The sequence below is a fragment of the Chelonia mydas genome, chromosome 6 (assembly GCF_015237465.2).
Source record: "Chelonia mydas isolate rCheMyd1 chromosome 6, rCheMyd1.pri.v2, whole genome shotgun sequence".
In the NCBI taxonomy this organism is placed as follows: domain Eukaryota; kingdom Metazoa; phylum Chordata; order Testudines; family Cheloniidae; genus Chelonia; species Chelonia mydas.
The window spans coordinates 35,713,708-35,727,492 of record NC_051246.2 but is presented as its reverse complement, the minus strand read 5'-3'; the positions used below and the strand labels follow the sequence as shown (position 1 = coordinate 35,727,492).

At 39.8% G+C, this 13,785-nt stretch overlaps 1 protein-coding gene across 12 annotated transcripts in view; it reads left to right on the top strand.

Annotated features, from left to right (window-relative positions):
- Window positions 1-1,092: 1,092 nt before the first annotated feature.
- STK33 (serine/threonine kinase 33) overlaps window positions 1,093-13,785 on the top strand; it is a 94,410-nt gene continuing 81,717 nt past the window's right edge. For 4 of the 12 annotated variants that reach the window (XM_043549353.1, XM_043549354.1, XM_043549352.1 and 1 more), the window contains exons 1-2: window positions 1,415-1,528; window positions 4,191-4,275. The gene's annotated coding sequence lies outside the window, so the exon portion shown is untranslated. The other 8 variants (XM_043549359.1, XM_043549357.1, XM_043549355.1 and 5 more) reach the window with 7 other exon arrangements.

The following is a 13,785-nucleotide window of genomic DNA, read 5'->3' as shown; positions in this document are numbered from 1 at the left end:
AGATAAACTGAGAAATGCAATAGTTGCTAGTGTTACAGTATACTGACAACGGTATTTAGTTTTGATCTGTCATCTGTAACAGCTAAGCAATTAAACATTATAGTGTAATCACTGCCGTTACCATAGTAGATTTTACTAAACAGTACACAATATGTTATCTGACTGTAGATTAATTATTACTCAGATCAAGAACAGTATATTTACCAAATGTAAATGTATTTTACCTACTAAAGTGGTGACAAGGATTTGGATCTTGTGAAAGGTCACAATACCACAATCTATTATTTCAGTGATATCTTCTGCTTATAATAATTCAGAGTAATACTCCATTGTACACATGTATATATAATATGATTGCATTAATTCATATGGAGGCAGTACAGCATATGCCAAATATATACAATTTTGTTCTATAAGAAAGTGCTTTTGCATATAGTAAACTTGTTTTGGATTCTATTTTTTCTTACAGTACAGTACTTTAACAAAATGTCCAATATTTCAGGACTCTTGAAATATGCTTATAATTCAGTCTAATATACATCTCTTTTACTTTTAAAAGCTAGATTGTAGGTTTGATGATGTACTAAAATAATACAAATTACACTGTAAGGCTGATCCTATAATTTCTGTTTGTGTCTGGGCCCCTTACCTTTGATGGGATTATTTGTCGGAGTACCTGTTGCCTCATCAGGCCTTTAATTTGCACAAGTTCTCAAACACAGTACCCTCAACTATTGCATTTGCTAAGCAAAGGCAAGTAGTGCAAGGGGTTCAGCCCTGACCTGAGGGCAAAATCTGACCTTAGGACAGGTAGGGGCCTGGCACCCTTGAGAGTTTTGCCATTGACTTGAATTTGGCAGACTCAAGCTCAAAATGTCACTGTTGTATGCATTTTAGGAATTAACTTCATGCAGCTGTGGGGGGGGGGGGCAGTAGCTGTGGGCGTGGGACAGGGGCCAGTACCTGTGAGGAGGGAGGCTCCTTCCCCCTGAGTGTGGAGCTGGGGGGCAGTAGCTGTGCGGGGGCCGCTCTCCCGCTCCACAGTCGTGGGGTGTGTGTATGTCTGTGGCTCTGAGTGAGGGAGTCTTTCCTTCCTCCCCGCTCCGCCGCGAAGCCCCTCCGGGAGAAGGGGGGGGGACGGGGTAGGAGCGGCTCCGCGCTCTGATGCGGCTGTCCCCGCGCGGCCCCTGTACAGTTCCCAGGCAGGTGGCCGGGGCGAAAAGTTTCTGAAGCGTGCGGCGCGGAGCCGGGCGGCCGCGGCCCGAGGGCAGGCGAGCGGCGCCGGCGGGTAAGTGTCCGGCCCAGGCCGGCGGCCAGGGCCGAGTTCCCCGGGACGGGAGCCGCCGGTGCCGGAGCTCGCAAGTTGTCTGGTTGCTATGGCAACGCGGCGGAGGCGGGCCCAGCCCCCTGCCCGGGCGGCACCCGCCTGCCAGAGAGGGGGCAGCTGCACCGCCGCGCGCCGTGCCCTCAGCCCCGACGGTGCAGGGGCGGCATCGGGCGGCCCCGGGCCCCAGCAGTGCGCGGAGAGGTAAGCGCAGCCCGGGCTCGCTCAGGCTCGCGCCTTTCGCTGCCCGCCACCCCCCGCAGCTGGCTGAGGGGTTTCCGCCCCCTGCCCCGCGCAGTGCGGACTAGAAAGCGGGGTGTCGCCGGGGTACGGGCCCCGCTCTGGGCTCGCCCGTGGGGCTCAGCTCCCTCCGGCCGCCACGTCTGGGCACGTCCGCGAGGCATGTGGCCGAGCCCCGCTCCCGGGGGTTGCGTGGGCCAGGCGGGGACGGGTCCTGCGCCTCCTCCTCTCGGGAGTCCCGCAGCGTCCCTGGCAATGCACAGCCCGGGGCGCGGTCTGTCTCCATCGGCGGGGCGAGCCGGGAGAGAGGCTTTTGCCCTGTTTGGCCGCGCTTTGCAGTCGCAGAGCCGCCAGGGTGCTGAGCGGGCTGTTTGTTCCCTTTACTTTTGGGGGCTGGCTGTTTTCAGTTAAACGGCGCTAGTTGTGGGAAGTGGGACTGCGATTTCATGGCTTGATCATTAGCTGTAAACCTAGAAAGTGAGGTTGGTTTTGGCACGTCCTTTTCTTCAGTGCGCTTTTTTTTTTTAAAAAAGGGGCATGTCTCTGTAGTCTTAGTTAAAAGTTAGTCTGCATTAAAAATGCAGCTCGGGAACACCATTGCTTCATTCTGGTTTCTTAGGAGTGACAGTGTTGTTGCCAGTGCAGTCCTGCATCTGTACAGGTATTGTGAAGGGCAGATCATCAGCTTCTGGTTTTATGGGGCACTGGAGAACTCTTAACTCATTTACCTGCAGCCCTTTCTACCAGTAAAATTGGTAAATTCCATTGCACTATTAAAACAATTTTTAAGTGAACTGGAAAGCAGACTTCAAAACAGACTTAAGTGCTGAGGATGACACTGCTGTCACTTGGGAGTATTGGGAAATCAGTTGAATTGTATAAAGACTGTTACTCAGTATCTGTTTTGAAATAAGGTCAACATTAAAAAAATTCATTAAAACAATATACTTAGCTGAGAGATGTGCAATATTTTAATTAAGCTAGAGGTTGTCTTCAAAACAGTTGTGCAGAATGCATAGTAAGTCTTCAGAGAAATGAGGCAAGTATATGATGTTAAAGGGAAACTTAAAGTTTTGTGCAAAATGGCCCTTCCTTAAAAGAACTTAATGGAGAAAGTCATCTATTTTCTAACTATCTAATTTAAAATCTACCATTCTATTGTCATTGAACTAAAGACAAAGACAACCTCCTCCAATCTAATTGACTGCAAAGCCATAAAGTTTTGTGCTTTTCTGCAACCTCACCTAACTGTCAGATACAGCAGAGCTATGTTGAGCTCCCAGATGTTGTGAAAACTCCTTCACTAACAATACACAGTGCAGAGTTATATTGTTAAAGGAGGATTGCGGTAAGAGACATTAATCTAAACTTGCGACTATTTGCTGATGTGAAACCTTATAGGAACTTTTAAAAATACAGGTTTCAGAGTAGCAGCCGTGTTAGTCTGTATTCGCAAAAAGAAAAGGAGTACTTGTGGCACCTTAGAGACTAACAAATTTATTTGAGCATAAGCTTTCGTGTTCATGAAAGCTTATGCTCAAATAAATTTGGTAGTCTCTAAGGTGCCACAAGTACTCCTTTCCTTTTTAAAAATACACTTTACAAAAATACACTCCTGCTCTCCCTCCACATCAAAGAAACACTATTTCTTTTGTCACCATAGCAGCAGCAGAGAGGCTAGGGATTAAGTTAGCATGGAGACTTCTTCGGCATGGTCTCTAGGTCAAGGTTAGGGTACATTGATCTGGTAAACTATCGCTGCCACTGCTTTTATCTGTTTTGTGAGGGATGTCATTTTCCAGAACTCAATCTAGTTTATTTGGCAAACTCTAAATTCAGGTAAATATACTAAAAACATTTATTGCTGATTTAAAACAGACATTTGAAATATTTACTAAAGCCGTAAAAATTCAGCTAATGCTACAATGGAAATGAAGGATTGCATGTGTTTTATGCCACGAAGACTGTAGCAGGATCCTCAAAATTGAAATAATTTTTCTAAAATTCATCATTCAAAAAAAAAACAACAGAGGTTAGTGAATTTTATGTGGTAGTTATTATGTAAACAAAGATAGCTATTAATTTCTGATCCTTACAAAATAAGAATTAGTTGGAAAAGGGCAAATTCAATAGAGGTTAGAAAATGTCCTGGTTGACAAGATGACGTGCAGTTCAAAAGCAATTAAATGAAGTTTGTATAGGCAGTAGGTGTTTGTAAAATTAAAGTTACATTTGAAAATGACTGCCTTCCAACAGGGCTCACTAGTCTGCAGTTTTTTGACTTTGTCCCACCCAACCCAAGATCACCTCTTCCCCATCCCTTTTCTGTTTAATTTGAAATGCTTGTTTACTTGTGCCTTGGTCAGCATGCCCTTTGGATATTGTAGACAACCTAGAAGTTATTCTCACCTGTTACACTAGATGAGTACACCTTTCCTCCAGCAATTTATTAAACTGTGTAACTCTGATTATTAAATCCTTTCTAAAATATTAAAATTTAATGACTGCAGAGTTTTAGAACGTAAAGGACAATAAACTAATATAATTAATTATTGTATCATTGCTGTAGAATAATGAACAAATTTTTTTCCTAATTTCCAATTACTTGTCATTTTAAATCTCCCAGGTAATGCAGCATTGTATAAAAAGGCAACAAGAAAGAGCCAACTAGAAACAAACAGTATCTTCAGTGCTGTTTCATCATTTTAAGGGTATGTGCAAAATATGTTCTAGTATTATGAAGGCATTGGTTGTGACTTTTTAGTTAAATCTATTTGAGTTTTTCCACTTAAACTGGGGATCCAAATTCTTTGTTTTGTATGAAGAATACATTGTATTTCCCCAAATTTACACAACATATTATGTGCTTAAAGATGGACTTTTCTGAAAATTTTCAAGTAAATTTATTAATTGGTTTGGGTTAAACTCTAAGAAGGTCCCTCTTTTTTTAAAACTCATCTAGGGGGAAAAAAAAAGTCCTACAGTCACTAAAATTCACTTAACCATCATTCTGAGAATCTGTCCCACCAAAGCCACTTTTCATATTTTCAGAATATTTTTAATCAATCATTTCCAATTATATTTTAAAATGGAAAGTTTGTGCGCCAGCAGAGAATGGCAAATAGAATTGCTCTTTTTCAGAAACTCCACCATCTCTCATTGTTCTTGATAGGACATAGACCAGAGTCTCCCCTCAATTAAGATAGATGCCCTCTCCCTATAGCCTTTGCAGATGGACTTTTAGGCTACCCATAGTAAAGATGGCCAATACCTGCCATTGCTCCCAATAGGAGTGAATCCAGGCTGTCCTTATGCTTTTAGGAGGCAGGGAGGGACCCCATGAGGAGCTGGTGAATATGAGGAAGGAACAGTGTGGTAAGCAGGTTAATAGAGAAGCAGGTAAGGAGATTATGGGAACAGGGATGATCAAATAAGGAGGCTGTGGAGATGTAGGTGAATGTGGGGAGATATGAAGAAGAACTAGGTGTGCCATGGAATAGGAGAGAGAAAATGATGAGAAGGGAAAAGCCAATACTTTGGGGTTGTTGGGAGGCAGGAGATGATGAGGGAGCATGGAAGGAGCATTGGTAGAACAAGGAGAGGAACAGGAAGGGTCAGATGATGGCAGCAGGTTTTAATAGAGGGGAAGTGGAGTACCCTTTCAAGCGGCCAGTTGAAAGGCTTGTATGCTTGCGCGTTCAAAGTTGAATTTTGAACAAGAAATGACTGCATACAAATTGAAGCTGGGCAGCTTCTCCGTAATGGCTCAAACATCAGAAGTCAGATGGAAAATAATGTAGACTTACTTATTCCTCTTAAGTGACATGATTTTAAAATAAGTCTCTTAATTTTTTGAGCTCTAATTCATGATTTTTGAACCTTTGTGGTTAGCAATACTCCTTCCTCTATTCCCCAATGCAATCTCATTTTTCCTGACCTGGTTTCTCCCATCCTCAGAAGGCAATCAATGGCAGTCTTGGACCAGCAAACTTCTCAGGGTTTGTTGTAGAGGATCTTTTGCTGTGATGAACCCTGGGGCTGTCCCAGTAACATTGAGAGCTCCTGACAAGATGAGCTCTGAGCACTGTTGTCTTCCTCCCCATGTCTCAGTCCCTAAAAGCTAAGTCAGAGAACTAACTGGGAGGAAAACTAACTAACTCCCCTGCCAAACAGAGCTCTGAGCTGTCTTCCAGTGCTTAACCAGCTCTTGTGTCTGACCATGATTCAACACACAAGGAAAGCCACTGCGATGAACCAATGGAAATTAGTTGGCCCAAGATTGCCTCCAGCCACTGTTCTGAGCTGAGGGGAACCTGAGGGGAAGAGAGAAACAGATTTGCATGTGTGTGACATCAAATGCTTAAAACATTAAACAAAAAATACATATAAAAACGTGCAGTTGTCAATATTGCTCCACACAGAATATGTTGAGAGCACGTCCTATTAGATAGCTTAACTAGTCATAGGTTTGGTTTTGTGCCAGCTATGTTGTAATACAGCAATTTTAAGTGGTGCACAAGAAAGCTTTTTGTGTATGAATTGATATTTCGATTTATTGTACATTACTTGACCTGATCATCTGGTGTCAAATGTCCCTTCTGGAATTTAAGAATAGCCTAAAAGATTTGACTAACTTTTTGATGCCAGTGTTTTGTTGAACATAGTTAAAAGTTATGAAGAGCTATGTATGTATCTTAATGAAATGCTTGTCTGAAATGACACTGATAGCCTGCTGTGAGAAAATCAATTTGCAATCAAAAAAACTCAATGTTCTTGATGCTCAATTTAGTTCACCCTAAGTATTTCACATTCTCTCTCTCTATAGTAAACCAAAAGGGTCTTAAGAATTAATTAAAGTGTTAGCATCTGCTCATTGCAGCTTTGCTCATATACTCAGTGGAATAGTACAGTTAAAGCCTGCCTGAGATGGAGTGTGATATTTCTACTGCCACTGTTCGTTATGCAGATAGTTTTCAAATGGCAAACTTTTTTCTTTCACTCCTGCACCTTTCTTGTTGGTGTTCATGGCAATTTGTGTTTTCCTCTTTATAGGAGAATATGCAACTGTGATATAAAAATTAAAAGAACGATAGCTTCCAAATTATTTCTATTGAGCTTCTTTTCCGAGATGCATATTTATAGTGTCAATTTTTTTACTCTACAGTGGAAGCTCAGTTACCTAAACCTTGATTAATCAAAAATCTTCATTTAAAAACATTGAAGCCTTGTGGGTCACTAGAGAAATGAGTCATTCCTTGAGATTATAATTAAATTTGCATTAGGCTTCCTGATGTTGAATCCTCTGTTAATATCAATACAACCTCCCCCTCCCCAATCCTTCAAACTGTTTTTCTTAAACTGTTTTTTAAACTTAATATGTATATTGCAGTAGAACCTCAAAATTACAAATACCTTGGGAATAGAGGTTGTTCGTAACACTGAAATGTTAATAACTCTGAACAAAATGTTACGTTTGTTCTTTCAAAAGTCTACAACTGGACATTGACTTAATACAGCTTTTAAATTTTACTACGGAGAAGAAAAAGGTTGCTTTTAACCATCCTACTTTAAATGAAACAAGCACAGAAACAGTTTCCTTATCTTGTCAAATCTTTTTAAACTTCCGCTTTATTTTTAGTAGTTTATGTTTAACGCAATACTGTACTGCATTTGGTTTGTTTGGTATTTTGTCTCTGCTGCTGCCTAATTGCATACTTCCAGCTCCAAAGGAGGTGTGTGGTTGACTGGTCAATTTGTTACTCTGGTGTTCGTAACTCTGAGATTCTACTGTATGTTAGTCCCATTGTGCGAGGCTGGACTAGGGTTTTGTATTGAAATTTGTATTGTTTTGATCTAATGCAGTAATTGAGGAAAGTAAATCCTCATTCACTTCAATGGGAGTAGGATGAGATTATGTATTAGGTTTCTGGTCTGGTACTTTCTCTCTGTCCAGAGACCCAAAGATAGCACGTGTCTTTCCTAGACTGTCTAAAAAAATTAGTTTGCTACAATCACTAGAGAAACTAACCAAAGTCTTAGAGTATGTCTGTGTTGCATTTGAAGGTGATTGTAGCATGGCTAGGTGTACACATACTAGTTTTACTCTAGCTAACGTGGGTAACAATAGCAATAAAGACATAGTGGCATGGGCTTCCACTGGGGTTAGTTGCCCCTGTAAGTATCTGTTGGGGACCCTGGGTATGTACCTGGGTTGCTAGCCCATGCTGAAGCCTGTGCCACTGTGTCTTCTCTACTATTGTTACTCATGCTAGCTAGATTAAAGTTAGCATAGGATACGCTTAACTGTGCTACAATCACACTTTCATTTGCACTGTACACATATACTGGAGTTTTGATCTCGTCTGATGTTCTGGAGATGAGCATATATCCATCGTAAGAAAAGGTGGGGGAGGTAATATCTTTTAATGGACCAACTTCTGGACCAACCACCTTGTCTTTCTAATATCCTGGGACCAACATGACTCCAGCAATACTACAGACAGAATATGTCCAGGGCACATGATCATATGGGCACTTTTCAAATTATTGTAGTGTTGAAGACAGTTGGTTCAGCCCTTATCTGTATTACAAAGTTTCCCCCCCACTTTGAAGGATTCATGGAGCCATATTCAGTCCAAGTAGAAATGGATTCAGTTCCATTGAAGGAATTAAGTTAGTCATTCTGAAATAGATTTTTGACTCTGTTTGTTGAACTTGCCTTTTATTGAAACCTTGTGGAAAACCCTGCAGCTGGAGAGTTGAATGTAGAATTAACAGTTTTAGTTTATATAATAAATTATTATAATTGTGACTTGGGGAAAACTGATTTTAGTAAGATAAGAATGAAATTTAAGAATGTGTGTGAAATAAATGCAAATGACTCAAATTTCTAAAATATTTTCATTACCTATAAAACACATTTAGAGTTAAATTCTACACTAATACATGTCTTAAGTCAATATGGGAAAATGACAGTGAATATGTGGGAATTACTTCTGCATATCTGAAGGTAGATTGTGGCCTTTGGCTCTCAGAAAATTTCCCCCTGGCCTTTATTAGTTAATAGATTTCTTGTGCATTTCAAATGAACTGGGTTATATTTCATTGGATTCATATGTATAAGGAAAACAGGGACAGGTTTTATACCTTTTCTCCAAAGACCATTCTTTTTCCCATCATGTAAGCATATGAGTATTCTTTATGGTATCATTTGTTAATTTTCACTTTTTTCTAGATATACAAAATTATCTTTAGTTTAAGATTCAGTCCACGATTTCTAGTAGGCAAATGTATCTGGTTTTTCTTGCGATATAGATTAGTTATTATCTGCTACAAACACTGTTTAACTCTTTAAATCATGCAGAAAATTGAAGAAATGCCAGACACTATTCAGATGCAATTTGAAAATTGTCCAATGTGCATTTCATAGATTGGTATGTTTGTGATACCATCATATCATATTAGGATGTTTAGTGCCCTGCATTCTTTGCTTCTCTCCTCAACTGAAATTTTAGCTGAGCAAGGAGTGGGCCTTAGCTTTCTAATGGGCAGAACTATTGAAAAGCCTTTCTGTATCCTGTAGACATGCTTTACATCACATGGTATTAAATTTAATCACAAATATACATTGTGACAAAGCTCTGTCTTTGCCTCCGTGGGTCCCACATTTCCCAGAGGATTTCACTAGCCTCAGAGGCTCACTGAGGCACTCCACGTAACCCTTCTTTCTCTAGAGATAAGGGTCACAGTCTACTGAGCCATTTTCATCATAAGCCGGCAACGGAGGCGAGAAGAAGTTATCCTTCCTTGCACAATCTCTGTTGTCTCCCAGTCTCAGTGATTAATCAGGGAGCAAAGATGGGGGGCAGTGAGGGGAAGCCCAGGCCCACCCTCTACTCCATGGTCCAGCCCAGGGACCCTAATACTATCAGCTATGGTAGCTGACCTTTTAGAAACATGACATGTACAATTCCCTGGGCTACTTCCCCACAGCAGCCCTCACTTCGTCAAGCTCCACTTCACCCTTACCTCAGGGCCTCCTTCCTTGTGCCTGATATGGTGTGTACTACTCAGCCTCTCCAATAGCACAACTTCCTTCCACAGCTCCTGACATGCACACCCACCTGACTGACTGGGAGGCTTTTAACTAGTTTCAGCCAGCCCCTGATTGGCTTCAGGTGTCCCAATCAACCTAGCATTCTCCCTGCCTTCTGGAAAGTTCTTAATTGGCCCCAGGTGTCTTAATTGACCTGGAGCAGCTTCCATTTCACTTAACCTGGTACCAGGGATTTATTTAGCCTGGAGCTAATATATCTGTCTCCCACTACTTTTCTATAGCCATCTGGCCTTGCTCCGTCACAACATATAATACAGTATTGGAAAGAATGTGTGGTTTTGATGTTCTTCCATTCTGCAAAGTACAAACATGTTCTTTAAACAATACCTACTCTGGAAAATACTTTGAAGGACTCTTGAGTATGTGTAGAGAATTTTCATTAGTTAGCTAGCGAAGTAGAGAAATATGAATTGCGGACTTGTGAAAGGATTCTCTCTCTCTTTTTAAAAGAAAATAAAGTATATCTAATTAGGAAATAGTATTAAATTATATAATTTATAATTGTGGACAAAATAATACCTTTAATTATACCTCTTGGCATCCCCAGACCTCTCAAGTGTTTCACAGTGTAAGAAGTGTTCCATGTCATTAACCAAAATATCTAACTGTTCCATAAAGGAAATGAACTTATCCTTCATAAATCAGTATGTCTGTTGATTTTGTTTATTTACTGTATTAAAATAGATTAACATTTTGAAATATTTCCAATAGCATCCTTGTTTTCTTTGTAAAACTAGCTGTCCTGGCCTGCTGCAGTATATTTAGCATAACTGTTTGACTCAAAGAAATCAGCAGGTTAAAAGAGGCCATCATCCTTTTTACACAGTTCTGTGTTATTCTCTTTCTCTCATCATTTATAATTTTATTCTTATTAGGAAAACAAGCAAGAAGTTGGGAAAATGCAATCCCTCACTTATTAGTCTTCTTTATAAAAATAAAATGATCATTGACAAAGGTGATGTGGAATGTTCTTTGTACTTTTTAAGAACCTCTAGGCTTCCTTTGACGGGGAATGGTGGTAGGAGCAACATCTTAAAGTTTTTCAAAAAGTCATTGCTTCTCTTTTGAAGGTCCCTTGCATAGATATAGGCAAGACGTATAATATATGGTATAACAAAGTTAAACAGAGGAGAAAAATGACAATAACAGCATACTTGCCCATACTAGAATATATATATCAAGTTATGTGCTCTTCTCTCTTGGCATATTAAAAGTATTGCCTTGCAAGTAGGTAGAATGCACTTCTAAATACTGTATGTAACATTTCAAAATCTACTTTTTATGTGAGACTTGGTATAGGAAATATGCAAAATCCTATATCTGTAGTTGTCATTAAGTAACAGATCGTTTCCCAAAGGAACAGAGATTTGCATGCAGTATATGCTCTAGGACTCAGATTTTAAGTAGAGATGTGATGAAAATCTGTTTAATAAACTTTATTTATTTATTTATTTATTTATTTATTTTATTTATTCTTGATGGTCTCACAATCAGTACATTTGTCAGGAAAAGGCACATTTCTCAGTGCAACTTACTACATGATCTCCTAGAATTGAAATACTTTAAAAATATTATAAAAATGAATTACCAGAGATAGATTTTCTGGTCTACAGGTGCTTACTTTGAGGAAATCATAGCTGTAATACCTGGTCTGTAATTTTTTAAAATAACTCTGACATTAGCAATCTGGGTAAGTAGTCTCTGTCACCGTTGGTGCCTTCTTTTGACCTCAAAAGATCTCATTAATCAATATTTTTACAGTGAGTCTGTTTTTCAGAGAGAAACCACAACTTCTGTTGACTTCAGTTGGCATTGTGGGTGCTCAAAATTTGTGAAAATCGAACCCCTAGTGTGTTCAAATTTATACATATACTCTCTACCGTTTAAACCGGTGCATTTTCTGCGTAGAATTCTAAAGAAGTCCAGTAAATAATGCATGTGCTTGTGATTTCTGATATGGCTGGAGAACTTAATCATGCTTTTGTTAATAATGTAACAATATAGATTTTCTTATTCCAAATATAATTTTCACTGTATTTATCATAATAAAAGCATGTGTCTTCAAAGGAACTGTTTTCAGAGTTTGCTCCAGCTGACACTTCAGGAGCTGCAATGTTTGATGTGCAAGGAGAATCTGCTGTTTGTGCCACTTTACGCATCTGGATAATGCGTTACGTGGCAACCTCAGGATACTTTTGTGATATGAAGAAGAAACCTAACTTCAGTACAAGGTAAAGCTGCTAGTTACCCAAAACTACTCATTCTTGTGCTGAACTGGAGACATATACAAACAAACTGTTATGCTGCAAATGCTTTGCCTCTAGCCTGGAATGTATTCCTGGTAGATGAGAAGTTGTGAAACATGCTCACCACTGTTTGGTGAGAAATAATTCACATTTGCCTTAATATATTCAACTCGAGAAAAACGATGGTGCGAGGAAGGAGAAAGCTACCTGATGTAAAAAGAAGGTATGCTTCCAGCTAAAATGACCTAGAAAGTAACTGAAGACACGAGGTTTGTGAAAGAACTTCCTTCAAACCCTAGAGCTAATGTTTTTGATATCCTGTGTCAAGAATTGCTCTGGTTTGCTCATTTGACACTCCTGTTTATTTATTCATAAGTCCTTTTTGCATTGCTGCTGGTGCAGTTCCTTTTTTCATGCAGTGTCCTTTTGTCAAGCTGTGAATTGAAGATCATATTCTTGGTTAGCTTTCATTATGTACTGTATAACTAATGTTGGTGTATAAAGGTTTTGTATATTTTACACTAGAGAAGCAGATTGCTTGACCTTTGTGCTTAATACAAAGGAGTGTAAATGATACGTGAATCATAGGAATCCAAAAAATATATATCTTCCAGATAGTAAACAGGCCATTTTAAAAAGATTTTAGAACTCAGACAAAGTTTCCAGAAATTCAGAAAATTCCTTGCTGTATTCTGTGGCAGTGGTTCTCAAACTCTTTTTTTTCCATGGACCACTTGAAAATTGCTGAGGGTCTCGGCGGACCACGTAATGATCTTTCCAAATGTTGTTTGTACTGTTTGCTAACTATTGTAAAGCACTTTGGATAAAAGCACTATATTAAAAAAAAAACCTTAATAATAAATAACTTTTTGTTTTACAAATAAAAGCGCACAGCTCATATTTTCATATCAGTAGTTTTACCTTTCTAATGTGATAGATGTGCCCTCTCTCCTCCGCTGCGGCAGCCCCCAGCCTGGGGCTGGGAAGGAGGGGGGTCTCTTCCCCCGCCGTGGCAGCCCCCAACCTGGAGCTGGGAAGGAGGGCCGTCTCTCCCTGGCAGCCACAGCCCTGGAGCTGGGGAAAATCGCCTCTTTCTCTAGCCGCCGCAGACCTGCATGTCCCAAATTCCCCCACCCCCTCTTCTCACCCCACTGCCCCCTCCCACCTACCCCATATTCTCCCCAAGGCCACCACCTCACTGTACATGTGCATCTTCTCCAGGGTCCAGGCATCTAATTAGTGGAGCCACCGCCTGAGAACATATCCACATTAAGTTATTCAGTTTTAGAGTAGTATACACCTCAGTATAATATGAACACACCTAAAGAGTATGCACCTACCCAGATTTAACAATGCAAATCTGTAAATAGTGAATTAGGTAAGTGTTTTTATTGGTATGAGACTTGGCTACTTGCAGAAATTATTTTTGTTGTATTAATTAGTGCTCTGTTTTTTCAAAATGTAACCTCAAGCCTGGCATTTCTTGGATTTAAAATCTAAATAAATTATTTTTAACGTAAATCTTACACAAACGTATAGGTTTTTAATGATAGAATATCCAAAGAGCTTATTTCTTCAGCCACTTAGAAAGCACTTTGCCTTTTCACATTTAGTAGTTAAATGGAATTGGAGAAATTTTGAGGTTAAAGCCGTAACTTGCAAATTGGTTCATTTCTGAAATGTGGAATCAATAAGTGTGTGATTTTTAGATTAGAGATAATTGCTAATTGCTGAATATAAACTCTGATTTATGTCTTTGTAAAGTGATCTCCAGGAACAATTTTTGTTTGAGGAGAGACAGTATTTTTTATAAATAATAAGTCAATTCCTTCCATGCTATTATAGAAAGAAAATGTGGA